Source organism: Gossypium hirsutum, chromosome D02 (genome assembly GCF_007990345.1).
Source record: "Gossypium hirsutum isolate 1008001.06 chromosome D02, Gossypium_hirsutum_v2.1, whole genome shotgun sequence".
NCBI lineage: Eukaryota > Viridiplantae > Streptophyta > Magnoliopsida > Malvales > Malvaceae > Gossypium > Gossypium hirsutum.
This window is the reverse complement of record NC_053438.1, coordinates 8,001,054-8,018,531: the sequence shown is the minus strand read 5'-3', so window position 1 is coordinate 8,018,531 and position 17,478 is coordinate 8,001,054. Positions and strand designations below refer to the sequence as shown.

Here is a 17,478-nt window from a genome sequence, read left to right as displayed (position 1 = left end):
TCAAGGAGCAAGACCACCACTATCTCAGATGTGGACACCCTGTTGTCAGCAACACTCTATGAAGTTATTTTACATTATCTCCCGCCCGCCTCCGCCTCCGTCACACAGTTTCAGTACACCTCACCCACTTTCAGTCCTGCCGCCCTCCCTATAGTCACTTTAGGCTTAGAATACCATGTCAGTATATATGAATAACAAGCAGAAACATATATGTTATGGCTGTATCACTGAGCCTTATTATAATAATTGTATTAGGTAAATGTTTAAGCAATATTTTAAATATAGTTGCTTTGGTAAAATTATTCTTTTGGAACAGTACAGTATTTTCCTGGCCAAAGACAACGGTTCAGCTGTGTTATTGAACAGTACTTTTGCAATCGATGGCAGCCATCAGGAATAAAAGATTAAATTGGAAGTTTGGGTTGAACTATATACCAGCTTAGCATCACAAAAACAAGATTAAAAAGTTAATCTATAATTAATTTAATATATAACAATTACCAAGCTTGTGGCTGTAGTTTAGTGGTAAGAATTTCACGTTGTGGCCGTGGAGACCTGGGCTCGAATCCCAGCAGCCACATCTTTATATTTTTTTAAAAATACATGTTTCACGTGCTTGAATTGAATGGCTATACTTTGAGAATAAGACTTTAAGACCACCTTTAATTTAAAAATTACGATTACATCCTTCCTACCATAGTTGTTAATTTGGTTTTAGTTATTTAAATTTTTTTTTTATATTTTATATATGATTCATGATGAATATGTAACTGTTATTTTATTAAATATAAACTTATTTCAAACATACAACATCCTTTAATAGTTATATTATTTTAAAAATAATATAAAACTTATGTACAGTCTTTATTAAACAAAATCTCACCATTGTATGTGTCAAAATTTACAACTTAACAAGGCAATCCATCTTTAAAAGCCAGAACAATTTATTATAATTAAATGTCACACTTGAAAAAACAAATTAAGCAGAAAATTTGTTTAGGAACAAATATAATTTTATAATTTATAAAATAAAATGATTAAATTTAAAATATATATAAATTTTATGTAGTATATATTGTAAGTTAATGAATAATTAATGTAAATATGTAGCTTAGTGAATTGGAGTTTCAGTATATTCTTCTTGTATCCAGTTGCAAAATTCCTTTTCCTATATTTTGCAAATTTTCAATTATTTCCTGTAATAATTATTTAAATTATATTTTTCGGGCCATACCTCAAAAGATGTTGAAGGAATTAAATTATTAATTAGAACATCGTGTCGTGACCTAATGGTCAGAGTGTGTATTGCCTTAAATGTGGTTTGAGTTTAAATCGCGCTAATCGCGTTGTTGTTAGGGCATTGCCCACCTCTTGTCATATCTACTTTTTTTATATAATATCTAGAACTACCTATAGCCCTCTCTCCAACCCTTAAATAAGAGGATAATGCGCTTCAACGAACTCGAACCCACAACCTTATACCAATCGAACTAAGACACAATTAGAAATTATATATTCTTTTTAAACCCTACTCGTTTTATTTCCACACATGTTAATATTTTCGTTTGGAACATTAGCTTTTAAATTTAAATTTAACTTTATTTCTTTTCAGTTAATCTCTTTCATATATAATTTGATAAAAAAATTATAAGCAATAATCTGAAAATATCGGTAATTTAATAATAGTATTTCTTTTCTTTTTCTTACATAAAATATGCAACAATAAATAGAAGCAGCATACAATGTAATAAACTAGTATATGATTTTTTTTACAGAATAATCCGAAACTTATATTTTATTTAAAAAAAATGTGAACTACAAAATAGTCACTTTTGTTTGCCTTGAATTATATTTAGTCACTTATGTTTGAAATGTTATGTTTTAGTTATTTATGTTATGTTTTATTACGAAGTGGTCACTCTACCGTTAAGTTTCGTTACCTCCCTAATAGCGGTCCTACGTTGTAGTCCAAATGGATTTAAATGCTAACTTGGATATTCTACGTGGCAGTCCAAATTAAATTTATTTAATTAAAAACCTATTTTCATCCCAGCAACTGAACATCCAAGTTTACATTTAAAATCTATTTGGACTGCCATGTAGGACTACCGTTAGGGAGGTAATGGAGTTTAATAGTAGAGTGACCACTTTGCAACAAAACGATAATGTAAGTGACTAAAACATAACATTTCAAACATAAGTAATTAAAATGTAATATGAGACAAACAAAAGTGACCATTTTTATAATTTACCCTTAAAAAATGTAAAAACGGCAATGAGTAGTTTATAATTTTTAAAATACACAATTATAATACCTCTATATCTTATTATTTTTTGAATGATTTAATTTTAAGTTAATAAGATACACAAATATTATAATCAATCCATGTGAACAAGAAAGAAATCGGTATATACTTGTTTGATTATAATAGTTAAGTTTATTGTAAAACTAATATTTTACCATAAAATATGAAGTAATTTTTTTACTAAATTAATTCTTTATAACCTCGTATCTGAAATTTTAATAAATTTAATTCTATACTAAGTGAAATAAACATGATCAATTTTAGTTAAAATATTATTTTAATAAAATATATTAATTACATTTTATAAAATAAAGATATGTAAGTTTTATTAAAATACAATTTAAATATTTTGTTTTAAGTACATAATAATTGCACTTTATAACATCTAAAATTTTGATAAATAAATGAAGGAGAAAGAGTTGTATAATTGTATTGTGTATATATGTTGATGAAGCATTTTACTATTTCTTTGTAGGGAAATTTGGGTGTGATGGATTGATTTTCCCTGATCTTGTTTGCTTTGTGCTCCTACACGACATGATTATACACTCCTTCCTTCGCCTCCGCTGAGTGTATGATTCCAATGAGGTAGAAACAAACAAGGAAAAAGACTGTAAATTCCAATTTGGGAATAAATTTAGGCTTTTATTTTCTTTCCCCGGCATTAAAGAAGAAAATCCCCCTTCAAAAGTAAATTTACCTACCTACTACTAAATTCTAATATACAAAGAGGGTCTGTCTATAGATGAGGTCTTCACTCACTCTTCACCCTACAATCAAAGAGAATTGGCCCCTTCTACCCACAATCAAATATTATATTTCATCCCCTAAACCCTCCCTCTTGTTTCTCTCTATATAACAGCCACACCCACCACAAAATCTGAACAAAGGGGACACTAACACATCCCCAATTTTACTGCCCATTCTGTCGGCTGGTTCACAAGCTAATATTTAGAACAATATTTGATTTTTTTTCTTAAAGAAAAAGAAAAGGTGAAAATTTTGACAAAAAACAGGTAATGTTCTAAAGAAGCAACAGTTTGGTGGTGAGGCTAAAAGCAGAAAGTCCAAAGCTCAGCTCAATGCATCAGAAAGGCCTGGTAGACTTGGCTTTTGCATATATAATTCAGTATAATTTTCCCAGCCCTTCACTTCCAATTTATATGGTGATCATCCGTCCCCTCCCTCCGACAAACAATCCGAATTTTCTTCTCATCAGCTTCTTGATTTTTCTCTGAATCCAGTTCTTTGGTAGCCCGTACTGAGACCCTTCAGTCACCAAGCACATGCTTCAGTTGAATACAACAAACAAGATAACAAGTGACACTGCGCATGATGATTCTCCAAAATAACTTAAGATCCATTTACAGTCATTTCAGGTGAGGATTTTGGTGGTACCAAGGGACAGTCATCGCCACTTAATTGTCTATTGTCTGAGGGCTATGCAAGCAATCTGAACAATTTCTAGGAGTTCCTTCTCTCTATGGCTATCCTCTTCGGAACCACTTTACCAGAACTTCTAGGACTGCTAGATTCCATCTCTGTATGATTTCCCTCACCAAGGCTTTGGTCCCTTCAGCTGATTGACTAGATAAAGGCATAGCGTTTGTAGTTTTCTTACTTGGCAGCACTGCCTGGCTTAGGGTCGAACACAGAGCTGCAAATACACTATCTCTTGCTTGGAGCTTTTACCCAGACGCTGCTTCTTATAAGCTACTTCATTCTCATGCTCTCTAGAAATCAACTTCCGCTTCAACCTAAGGGTCTCCAAGGTTCCTTCATCGTCCTCTGAGGTCTCAGTATGCTTCTTGGGAGGTGGTTTATAGTCTTCATCATCCTCATCGTCCTCATAGTCGACCAGTCCGCCAGACCTTGGGCTACAAAATCAGAACGAAAAATATAAATTATGAACCCAAACACACCATACAGCATTTTCAGTAATCAACCTAGGATGAGGCCATTGAAATACCTTAATGATGGGTAGCTTGCAGCAACTCCATCAGATGAAACAGGTTGAGATTGTACTTTCCGAGTGCGAGATTCAGATGATGTATCGTCTTCACTGCATATGCATGCCAGATATAATCACTATAGCAGAAATGGATCAGAGGAAAAGCGTCGACTCATCTATTGATGAAAGCATACCTGTCCTCGTTGAAATAGTCTTCCTCCTCTTTCTCCAGAGCACGCTCATCAATTCGTTTTCTTGAGTCCAACACATTAACATTAGCTTTTGTTCCACAATTTTCCAAGCACTGCAAAAAGATAGTCACATCAATGAAGTTCAGACCTAAAAGTCCCAGCAGTAAAAAAGGGCAGTAACTGGAATACCTGTTCATATTTGACTTTCAAGGACTGAACAGAAGCCAAATACTCGAACTTAACCAACTGATTCCAAAATGAATCAACTATATATCTAACCAATAACTTCACATTTTCCTGCATGAAACAAAGTTATTAACAGACAGAATCATCAAGATACTCTAATATCACTATACAGACCAGATATATATGCACCTTGCGGATATATTCAAAAAGTTCCAGGACTGCAGAGTTCAGCACATTGTAACGATTCCCATTAGCAACAAAAGCATCTATAACTGGTTGAGAAGGTTTTTCTTAACAAAATGATTACCAGATGTTCATCCTGCAAGATGAAAGCTTAATTTAACCAGTTAGAACATGCAATAGCTTTTACTCAACTTGTCAAAAATATTTAGCATCCATAAAACTGCTAATTTGCAACAAGTTGAAAGAATTTAAATATGGGAAAGTCATACTCCTAGAAATTGCAACTTACAAATGCACAAAAAGAACAAAAAAAAACAATAATCATACAAACAAACATAATAGCTCAATGCTTAACTGAGCCATCTAAAACGACAATAGTTAGAAACACTAGAGGCAGGAGATGTGCCAACAATCAGCAAAACACAATATATGTTATTTATGGTACCCCTACATGGGTGCGTCCATTATATGGATGTCATAAAGGTGTCAAATAAACCCCTATCAGCCTCTATGTCCAATTCGAGCAAGATGTCAAATAATTATCAGACATAACTTGAGAAAAAGTGAAGAGTCAAAGCCACATATATTACTACATATCTTAAAAGATAAATAGACCTTTAAACTAAGAAACTAACATCCTCACATGCAACTAACAGTAGTCAAAAGTGAAGTCAGGCATCATTCACATGGTAAACAGTTTCACCTCCAATTTCATTCGTATCAATGCTATTTTATTATTCTAAAGATGTCATGAGTGAGTGTGAACTATTCAACTTGATAGGATAGAATTTATTCTAAAGCTTAAACTGAACTCACTTACACGACGAGAGAGAATAGTGCGAACAAAGCGAACCGCAGCAACTACTAGGTATTTTTCCCTTCTCCGTGTAAGTAACAAAATTTTGTCTATAACATTGTTAAGCAGAAAATTACACCTGAACAATTAAGAAAAGGCCAGTTAATATCTTAGATTAAAGAGTCAAAATTTCTAGATTATACAAAAGTATAGAAAAGATTACTTTATTCTATAAGGATGATGCACAACACAAAAGCAAAGCAATTCACATATGTTCAACAGAATTTCAGGCTTTGTGTTATTTTGACTTTCAACTCTTCCAGCACTGCTTGCCAAATTACTTGTTGACTGGCCAACCTCATCAGAAGGACATGATAATATTATGACGTCAATTAGCTGGCCCAAATGCTTGTCATAAAAAATATCAATAATGGTATCTCTCTGCAACAAAAACAATATAAAGTCAAGCACTTGCAAGAAAGAAATGGATCTGGTAACTAAAAAGTAGGAACTAGCAATGAAACCAGCATAGTGAAAAAAGAATTAAATCTTATCTGAAAGTTGACATTCCTCCAACATACAATAAACCACAAATCAACATCCAAAACTTCTCCAGACGCAAACTAAAAAGAATGTGGATTACAAATATTGTGATAACCAAAATATGAGGCATGAAAATCAACTGCTATTCTTTCTTCTGTCATGATATCTCAGTATGTTATATGGTAAGCATCTCTCAATAATCTAACAGCAACCAGAGGATCAAGCATATAAGCCTTCTGAAGTTTGATTGAGCTAATTAGACATGAAAGTAGAATCTAGCCAACTTCTATGAAACCTCAGCTCACTCATCGACTCCACAGCTCGATGCATGAGAAGCTGAATTCAGCTTGTTTTCATATTTCTCATCCTCCACCATGCTAGGATGTAACTTTATACAAGTCTATGGTTCCCTAAGAACTGAAGTAGAGAATATGGTACATATTGTCGTGCAGTAAAGCAACTTAAGACAAGTAAAGGTTGGAATTTAGGTTGAGTGTAAGTCTATACAATATCCCATCTATCAAAATACAATATAACACCAGCACATAGAAATAAAGATCAAGGTAGGCACCTGAGCTCCTGTCAATGAGAACGAATCCAATAAACTACGAAGAATTTCAAGAAACTGGCAGTGCATATCCTCCCCAAAATCTGTTATCATCCCTTTAACCTGTGGATAAACAACTATATCAGTTCTAATTCTATCTCCACATCTATAGACACATATGTAAAACAGTGAAGGATATTTCTTAAGTTCAACCAATGGTACTGCTTCAATACAAAAATTAACATCATATCATCAATCACTAATAAAATTAAAATGCATACCAAAAGTCCTAAAAGAGGAATCCCTTCCTGGCGAACAACATGAGAGCGCAGAAGGGTTGGATCCTGATTCAAGAATAGTATGAGGATGTCTGTCCTGCATCCATTATTGAGACCTATTATTAGAACTTAACTAGGGAAAAGATTACATGCTACGCTGGAAAGAAAAAAGCATATTAAAGAGAGATACAAAAATTGCATTACCCAGTTAGTACAAGCTTTTTATCTTGACTCTGCAGAGCATCACTGATAATGTCAAAGATACCTTCATTTATAAGATCCCTAAAATGATCAAGAAAAGAAACCAATTCAGCCATAAGATAAAAAAATTTAATTGTTTAAAATATAGGAGAAGCGGTAGCTTTCAGAATCAAGAAAGCAACATGAAAAGAATGCTAATACCAGATGTCTAACTTGAAGAAAAGCCTACCTAAATAGTTGAAGCTGCTGCACCATCTGCAGGCTCTTGCTTAAACTACAAAATTCACGCAGGAAATATACCTATTGAAAAAAAAAAAACATGATTGATACCAAATCAATTAGAATAGATCACATAGATTAAACCCATCGGAAGAGCCACAGATAACAAATATTCCAAAATGAAAATATTTGACCTCACCCAAAGCATGACCTTTTGCAACCTAGTAAAATGCTAACATCTAAACAGAGAAAAAAATTGCAAAAATCAACGGCCTTAGACAAACTAAAAGCAAAGGAGGCCTAAGCGAACTCACAATCTAGGCCTAAACATCAATTCATTTAACCTCAGTTAAATCTAAACATTTTAAATTTTAACTCAATATAAGGTAAAATACTAAAAGAAACTCCTAACTGTTTCACTTTTTTAAGTAAACCCCTATACTTTTATTGTACCCAAATACACCCTCATTTTTCAATTTGTTCCCATACAAGCCTTTATATCAAATGAAAGATTTATGTTAAGGGCTTACATACAATACCAAATTAAAAGTTTAGGGATTATTTGAGTATAATTAAAGGTAAAGGGCATATCTGGGTGCAAATTAAAGATTAATGTAATATTTGGGTACAATAGAAGTATAAGGACATGCCTAGACAAAGTGATAAAGTTCAAAAGCTCTTTTTCCTTTTTGGGGGGGTTATTTCAGCCTAAAATCTAACATCTAAATGGATAAAAGAAAATGCATCTTACTCAAATTGAAAGAAAAAAGAAGGGAAAAAAAAAGAGGGGTAATTAACTAAAGGTCAACAAAGTTAGATATCTTACAATCCGCAGCTCATAACAGTTAGCATTAGAATAAAGGAAGCAGCAATCATAACCAAATGAAAAATCATTATACAATTAAAATTCAATGTCATGATTACCAAATTCTTCTTTGATTCAGCAGATGTGGTGGGTGACCTCAACCTGGTAAACAATTCTTGAATAAAGGTGCTATCGTCCTTCAATAAAGAAATAACCTAGAAGACAACACTGCAGTTAAGTGGAAAAGAAACAAAACCCTAGGCCTCACATATTAACAAGAAGCACTAAAAATCTTACTATAGCATTGTTAGAATGAATCATAGAATTGAGACTGGCAACTGTTGCCTCATCCAATACCCTCGCCAAAACAACATCCTGACAGAAGCAATCAGAAGCAAGAATTACAAAACCAAAGACATGAAGAGTCATAAGCCTTAGCCTTAACATTTAAGATCCTTACCTTCAAATAACCAACACGGTATGCCTGGTGTATTTTTGAGATGACCACCGGATTTTTAATTGGAACGGCCTGTAAAAGAATAAGAATGAACCTTTTTTTATAGAACTCCTGATTTTCTTTCACCTGATCTAAACTCCCTCTATACACCACCACTATAAGCAGCAAGACCCATGTAAAATTAAATTACCTCCTTAAAAACAACATGTTCTTTCAGAAAATTCCGATAGTGCTGCACCTGAGGAACATCAGGATCATCTGCAAACCAGAGAAGAAGAAACTGCCTTACCAAAACAAGCTAAACTATTAAGTAATAGACAAATTTTGGGAAATAGACATCAAACATAGGAACATTCAAAAAGGCAAAATATATAAAAAGGTTATTATCATAAAAAATAATTGTACAATATCTTATAACTACAAGCCCACATCCAAACAATCATATGAAGTTGCAAATTGAACATTCAATTCAATCCACCAACAGTCCCTGATAATAAATCTGTAAACAAATAGTGATATACTTACACTCAAGAGAACCAATAATATCCATGATCAATCCCTCCCCAAATATTTTCTCGAAAATTTGAGCACTATTGAGCAAAACTGTAAGATAACCAATAATATAAATCATGGATCCATGAATCAGTCATAAATACAAGCACGTTTTAATAAATAAAAAATAGCATTTAAGCGAAAAATGTACTAACTTATCCCCTTGACTATTTTAAATATCATGTGAAGACCATCCATATTTTCCAAGTCTTCACAAATTCTGAATAGCTCCATCAGCTTCTGGAAGAAATCTTGCTGCATTGAGATCAAACTCAATTTAGCACGTCCGAACATTTAGAATTAACACAATAGAAAGTCAAGACAGATACTAAACCATAAGTTTGAAACAGAAACAAAGAAAACCAGGAAACCAAATAATAGAAAGCATAGCGAAAAATTAAAAATAACCAAGAAATAAAGCTCATAGTTACATGTAGAAGAAATATGCAACATGTTTGACATTTCTCCCATATGATATGGAAGATCGCTGAGAACACAAAAGCTCAGAGAGTTGAGAAGCCAGAGGAAAATAAATTAATACCTTGATAACACAGCCACAACTGATAACTTAATGTGGCTGGATACCAACATTATCAATGGTTAAGTGACAGGCAGTTAACCACAGAATACTAAACTACGCAAGATCTACATACAGAAGATATTAACACACGTAAGCAAGGTTTTAAAAGAAGCATACATCACTCAATATTAGTTCTGTCAGCCGCATCTGATCAGCAATGCCACTCTCAGTCACAGTCTGCAGGGAAAATTGATGAACAAAATGAAAAAATATTTAGACAGGTATACCTGAGCAGACTAATTTGAAGAAGCTTTCCAAGAAATATAAGCAGACCATACAGAAAATATAGAAACTACTAAAAGAAACAAAAATAGACAACCTACTCCAAATTACAAGTAATTATAACATAAGCTGAAATAATTATAATCAAGACTAGCATAAAATAAATAACAACTTCAAATAATAAATAAGGAAGAAATGAGGAAAAAAATCATTGAGTGAAAACTTCCAATATGTTTGAAAAGGAAAGAACTCCAGGAATCACACCAAGCAACAAAAATAAACTTAAACAGAATGTAATCTAGAGAACGACTAGTTCATTAAAACCTTGAGGATTATTGGGAGAGTAGAAAGCTCCACAGCTGGCAACTCCCTCAACTCACTATTCATTGAGTGAAATGTTTCACCTGCGGTAATAATATATGAGACAATTGTTATTCATCAGGGTATTTCAAAAGTGCTCAATGATAAGTTCGATACAGTACGTAATATAAATACATTGCATACTCTAAGAAAACAATCATTCTGTGCATCATGGCTGAAGATATGGCCACTAAACAAAAGAAGCCCATTTAATAAAGGTCTGCCTACATCTAAGGCAGAAGACAAATACATTATTTGATTAACAAAACTAATTCTCTTTACAAATTTTCCAGTTTCTAGAACTTAAGTCTTTGTTTGGACAAGATTGACTAAGGGAGTTAACCATTTATACAGATCTAATGTTTAATCAACTTCGGAGAAGAGTTAACTTCAAGGGTTTCCAGAAAATACAAACTTACTGTTGAGAGAACTGAAATGTATATTTCGTTGCACATTACAAATGTGGTCCCTGTAATAGAGAAAAAGGATTAGTAGAGGGGTAAAGAGAGGGAAATAAAGGTTGATGTCATAAACTTCCAGCACAGTGAACTGTAAGAAAAAGGATATAAAATTTGAGATCAAAAGCATTCAATGCGAATGAAACAACTTATAAACATTACTTACCATATGTAAGAGCATCCTGTGTTCTCTTGAAAACTAAGAGCTAATTCTGTAGTATACTCGGAGTCTCTCCATGATATGATTGTATCTAATGATAAACGCACATATCATGAAATCAAACTGATATTTTAACAAACAACAAACATTGCTATTAATGAAGGCAGAAGAATACCTTCTTGTTTTCTGTAAATGTCATCAGGGCAGATACGGTGCACAAGCAATGTCTCGTTGTCCTCTTCATCAAAAACATACAAAGCCAGCTCTTCTGATCTCTGAAAAATAATATACGCATTCATTTAAGAAGAAAAGGATAATTTATTTTCGAAACCAAATCCAGCATATCCAGATTCAAAACAGAAAAACCTGAACCAGATAAGAGAATTGAACAGACCTCCAAATAATCAACAGTGACATGCCCAGTTCCTTGATCATCCCATTTACCATCCTCATTCAAACGATAGACCTTTACTCTCTGAATTTATATGTAAATAATTTGACCAAAAGAAAAGGAGAGAAGAGTTAAATAGCATTCAAAGACTCATGCAAAATTCAAGAAACAAACATCAGAGACTGAAAATGGTGTTGGTCTGCTGTACCAGAGGATATCATTAAAACACTGCAAAGTCCCACAACATGAAGTTAGAACTTTAGCTGCTATCTGAGCCATTCTACTCATAAGAATATATGATTTTCTTATGATTTGACCCAAAAATGTAGAGAATATTTAAATAGCATTCCCAAACTCATTGGTAAAAGTCTAGCACACTAAACAACGATATCATTGCATAGTCCCAGTAGCATAAAGTTAGACCTTAAATGTTATTTAAACCATCCCACTGACAATGAGGAAAACTTTTTATCCTTTTCCCGTCTGCCACAACATCCCCCAAAATGATAATTCAATCATCTAGAAGTATTAACTATGGCACTCAAAATAACAGAATACTAAAATCCGATACAAAAATTAGCATATCCATACAGGAAAAAAAATTTCGCCCAAAAAAGCAGAAGCATATAACAGTGTACTAATATTGCAAAACAGGATAAAATCCCAGTTAACTAGAAACCTAACCAAAATAAGCATGATGACAGGTGCAATGAATTAATACTCATTTAGAATAGTTGGTACAGTTGCATACATCCTTTGACATAAACTACAGTAGTCATACTCCAAAAGAATCATAACTTATTCCAAGTTTCTTGAGCGTAAAATTGATTAAAGGCTACAACACAGCCCAGAATGCATTTCAGACCCATATAAGCACCCGAACCAGGGGAGGAAATTCCATGAAAAAGCACAAAAACATGAACTTCAAACCGATTTCTCTAACAGCCCAAGAAAAAAGACAATCTGGCACCCCACTTGAAGCTAATTCACTTCTCCAAACACTTCAAACCAAAACCTAATGACTAATACTATGGAATAGATAAAAAAGAGTCACACCTTTACCTATAAAGCAAAAAATAATTCAAAACTAATTGAAAGATTAGAACTTCACTTTGTAAATTCACATATCATTTCTCAATAAAAAAGAAGAAGCTATAATTAATACCCTAACTCATCCTAGTAGTGAAGTAGCAAAAAGTAAAACAAAATTCTAGGGTCCAGACGAGGACAGAGAGATATGAACTGACCTGCAGCGAATTGGAGTTGCCTTGAGATTTCTCTTGAGCGCCCATCGAAGCTTCTCGGTCTCCGGTTCCGAAAACTTTTCGAATCCCAAATAATCCCGTGGAGTCGTCAAGATTGAAAAATCGAAGTTAAAATTGAGAGATTAGAGGGATGACCTCGAATTAGGGCTTTTGGGAAACGAGAAGAGAGAGAAAAGAGCGGGCACTTGAAATAATAGGCGGGAGAGAATAAGAATTCCTTTTGGGAAGGGGATCAATAGAAAACCCTAACCGCCATTAACGTAAGCTGAAGAAACCTTAATTTTTCCTCTCTTTACTCTCTTTTTCTCTCTTTCCTTTCCTTCTTTCTGTTTTCTGCGCTAAGAGCTTGTCGTTCCCCGGCCTTCGATGAGTGAAAGGAAAAGGAAAAGAAAAAGAAAATAATAAATAATTAACAATTGAAAATTGAAAATTTGCTGTTTTTAAACAAATAAACAATTGAAATTAATTGGGCTTATTTTTGCGTTTAATTACGTATTTGCTTTCTGGTAATTTAAAATTGGTTTCCATGCAAAATTTACCCTTAAATTGTATTGATTTTCTCATACCTATATATATTTTTTTGTCTAAACTAATAAAATAAATTATTTAGTAAATTTTTAAATTTTACAATCAAAATTTAAAAATTTTGTTAAAACATACTCTTTTAAGATTATGTATTAAAAAATTAAAATTTTTGCAAAGAGCTTCTCTATACATTATGTATAAAAATCCTTAATATATATATATATAAAAGGAAGGCACAAATATCTTTTTCCTCGCGATACAAGTGTTTTCTTTTTTTTATATTTTTAAAAAATGATTAATTTTTTGTTTTAGTCTTTTATTATGTACAAATTTAAGATTTAATCTCTATATTTAACTTTAACATAATTTTATCTCTATATTTTTATAATGTTATTAATTAATCCAAATAATTAATAGTGTTAACTTTTTAATTAAAATATTTCGTAGTTATATATAATTCGAATGTTTGGTGTTTAGATTTTAATATTCCGATCATCACATAATCTCACATTACAGTCATCTCGTAATATATGATGTAATCTCATTACAGCTCATTCCCTAAGAAATCATAGATTACTAGTGTAATCTTAAATTTTGGACCAATTTACCTTTTAATTTTATTATTCTGATCAATTTAGGCTTTTTTTCTTAAATAAAGTTTAAGAACAATTAAAAATAAACAATATTTTTTTAATAGTGAACCAGTAAATATCATGTATTACAATTATATTCATTATACTTTATTAAATAATTTGTTTATCAGTATATTAATTATGATTATAATTATTGTAACACCCCTAACCCGAATTCGTCGCTGTAACAGGGTTACGGAGCATTACCTGAGTTTACAAATTAATTATCAGACATATCATTTCATCTAGCATTCATATTAGAAACCAATCAAAATCATACATATTGTCCCTTAAACGAGCCCTCGAGGCCCAAATTATGGATTAAAAATAAATAGGGACTAAATCGAAGACTCAGAAAATTTTTCAAAAAATATTTAAAATTTTCAACACTGCAGGGGTCACATGGTCGTGTCACCTGACCGTGTGTCATACATGGTTGAGACACACACTCGTGTCTCTACCCGTGTGGATGAAAATAGGCCATTTTACAAGCCTTATTTCTCACCCAATTCTATGTCAATCTACAATTAACATTACACATATCAACAAGTCATAATTAGACATCCAAAACAAGCCAAAATATGTGGCTAACCCAACAAATTATGTATAGACCATCATTAAACAAAATACCTATACATATCATTATAACCAAAATCAAAACATTCAAAAGTACCGATAGAGCCGATGAATAGTGTGATACAACTCCAACAAGCTTCCAACCCAATCGAGCTTCCAACCCAATCAAGCTTCTGATAATCTGAAAAGTAAAAGGAAAACAAATACATAAGTAATGAATGATTAGTAAGCTTGTATAAACTTTAATCACTTCTTTTCAAAAATGAAATTTAAACATATCAAGAATAGTCCAATATTGATACCTCAATACTCATGAAGTTGTATTTAACATCTCATTAAGTGAATAAATGTACAGTATCACTTATACATATTATTCCTGGCATAGTAGGATTTTAAACAACTTTAACTTTTCCAAATTTCTTTATTTTCATTTGCGTTTTTTTACTTTCCACATTCATTCTGTATGCATAACACACCAGTCATAAGCATATCATTCCATCATATCTACAAGCTAGTGCATTTAAACATAGATATTTTTTCAAATTAATCACATGGTAAATCATTTCATAAGAAATTGCATAACTTAAACTTTACCCTATTTCATAAGCACAAATATATTTTCATCTGAGCACTTACCATTTCAATGCATCTTATAATTAAACATGTTACCATTCAACCAATAATTTGGCACTTGCCTAAGCATCAAACAACAACACTTGTTAGCGTACTCGAACATATTTCATATAATTTCAACATCGATAACTTTATTATCTCAACATGTCACACTTGAATTTATTACTCGTCTCAGCTTACATAATTTTCATGTTTCAACATATCAAGATATTGATATATATATTCATTTCATGATACATATCATCTTTTACTGTTTCTTCGTATACATATATCATCAAAGACAACTCCCGATAACTTACCATTCGAAGAACGACTTACGGATATGAGTACAATCATTTTCAAAAGCCCGAAGGCTAAACTGAAGCACATAAGTGCTAAACAGAAACCCGTAAGGATCGAACGGAAGCTCATAAGAGCTAAACGGAAACCCATAAGGGTTAATTAGAAGCTCAAAAGAGCTGAACGGAAACCCATAAGTGTTAAACAGAAGCTCAAAAGAGCTAAACGGAAACCCAATAGGGTTAAACAAAAACTCTATGAGTTAACTGAAGCTCATGAGAGCTAAACGGAAAGTAAACACGAAAGTTCGCAACAAATGTTGAACCTCAGTTTACTTGGATAAATTACTGTCGATTCTTCCTTCGCCACACAATAATCGTACTCAATCCCGCATTCCACTTTAGCCAGATGTTCATTTCAATTCATAATTTAACAATAATTCATTTTTCAACAATATGCTAAATAAATAATAAATTTAGCAACATTTCATTCAATTTCATAATTTTAACAATAAATTTTATTTTCAACAATAGGTATGAAGAAATACATAATACCATTCATCAATTTAATATGTAAACATTAAAGTTTAACCATACGAACTTACCTGAATTGAATTGAAATATTTGCAGGAGTTCAGGGGCTATTCCGCTATTTTTCCTTTTTCACGAGTATCTTTAGAATCTTATTCTAAAATATAAAATTTCTTATTCAATGGCATATATTTCAGATCCAATTCATTTCACAATTTATACCCTTCAATTTTTGAATTTACACAATTACCTCAACTTTTACAACTTTTACAATTTAGTCCCTCAACTAGTTAATCTATCAAATCAATTATTTTTTCTCGATTAATAATTTATCCAAATATTGTAGGCTATCATACAACCCTTAATAAAACAGAAATTTAATACCAAACCCTAATATTTTAACTATTTTCACAATTTGATACTAACATCAATATTTAACAAAATCACTTTATATTATAATCATACAACAAAATTAATGCTCTAAACTCACTTGATATTAATAATTTCTTACAATACATTAATTTAGACAATAAAAAAATTTATTTCATGCAACTTTGGTCTTTTTACATTTTTACAAAATTTCCCCTAAAATTTTACTTTTATTCAATTTAGTCCCTGAACCTAAAACATGCAAATTATCCATTTTTAATGTAAACCCATGCTAGCTTAATATTCATATATATATATATATATATATTTCTTCTCCTCCTTTCCATTCCACATCTTTAATGTATATAACATTATCTATAATCCCACTATTTACTTATATGTTCATTCAAAGCTGTCCACTTGAGTCATAGTCACTAAATTATTTATATCTTGAGCTACGGAATTCTAAATTAAGAACCACTTGATGCTTTTGAAACTAGACTCAAATATTGTTCTACCATAAAAATTTCAAAATTTATAATTAAGCCAATAAGTATAGTAAAATATTCAAATTTATCCATGTTCTGCTGGTTGACAGCTTCGACCTTTCTTAACTAAAAATTAATTATTTCTTAGTACGGGGTTTGGATGATGTTTCCATTTTTTTTTCTTGAAAAAAAACTCATTAAGAATTTAAAAATATAAATTTAAACCCCTAATTATTTTTTTTACAAATTTTTATGATTTTCCAAAGTCAGAACAGGGGAACCCGAAATCATTCTGACCTTGTCTCACAAAATTTATTATAACTGATAATTTACAATTCCATTGTTTAAACTGTTTCTTTTATGAAAAACTAGACTCAATAAAATTTAATTTCATATTTTATTCAACCGCTAATTCGATTTCCACAATTTTTGGTGATTTTTTAAATTTAAACCATTGCTGTTGTCCAGAAACTATTTTAATGCTAATTTTACTCTTTCATGGTTCTTTATATTAACTTTCATTTAGACAAACATAATCATTATACTTTTAATTATTGTCCAATTTAATCCTTAAAACTCACTTATCATCAACTTTTTTTATAACTTCTCTTATTTCCATTATAAATTTTACAAGTTTACAATTTAATTCCTAATATCTTGAAAATTCATTATTTACTATAATTTCACTTTAACATCACTTTGTAACTAATTCACTAACACTCAACATTCCATTTAAACTTCCTAACCCAATATTTTATTTCACACATAAAATTTTGTACACTTTACAATTTAGTC

General features: G+C 31.7%; 1 non-coding gene and 1 pseudogene across 1 annotated transcript; one reads left to right on the top strand and one right to left on the bottom strand.

Annotated features, from left to right (window-relative positions):
• Nucleotides 1–508: 508 nt before the first annotated feature.
• TRNAH-GUG (transfer RNA histidin (anticodon GUG)) lies at nucleotides 509–580 on the top strand. The gene has a single exon. It is a non-coding gene; the product is annotated as a tRNA-His (tRNA).
• A 2,559-nt stretch (nucleotides 581–3,139) lies between these two features.
• LOC121214491 (serine/threonine-protein phosphatase 4 regulatory subunit 3-like) lies at nucleotides 3,140–13,050 on the bottom strand (annotated as a pseudogene).
• Between the last annotated feature and the right edge of the window lie 4,428 nt (nucleotides 13,051–17,478).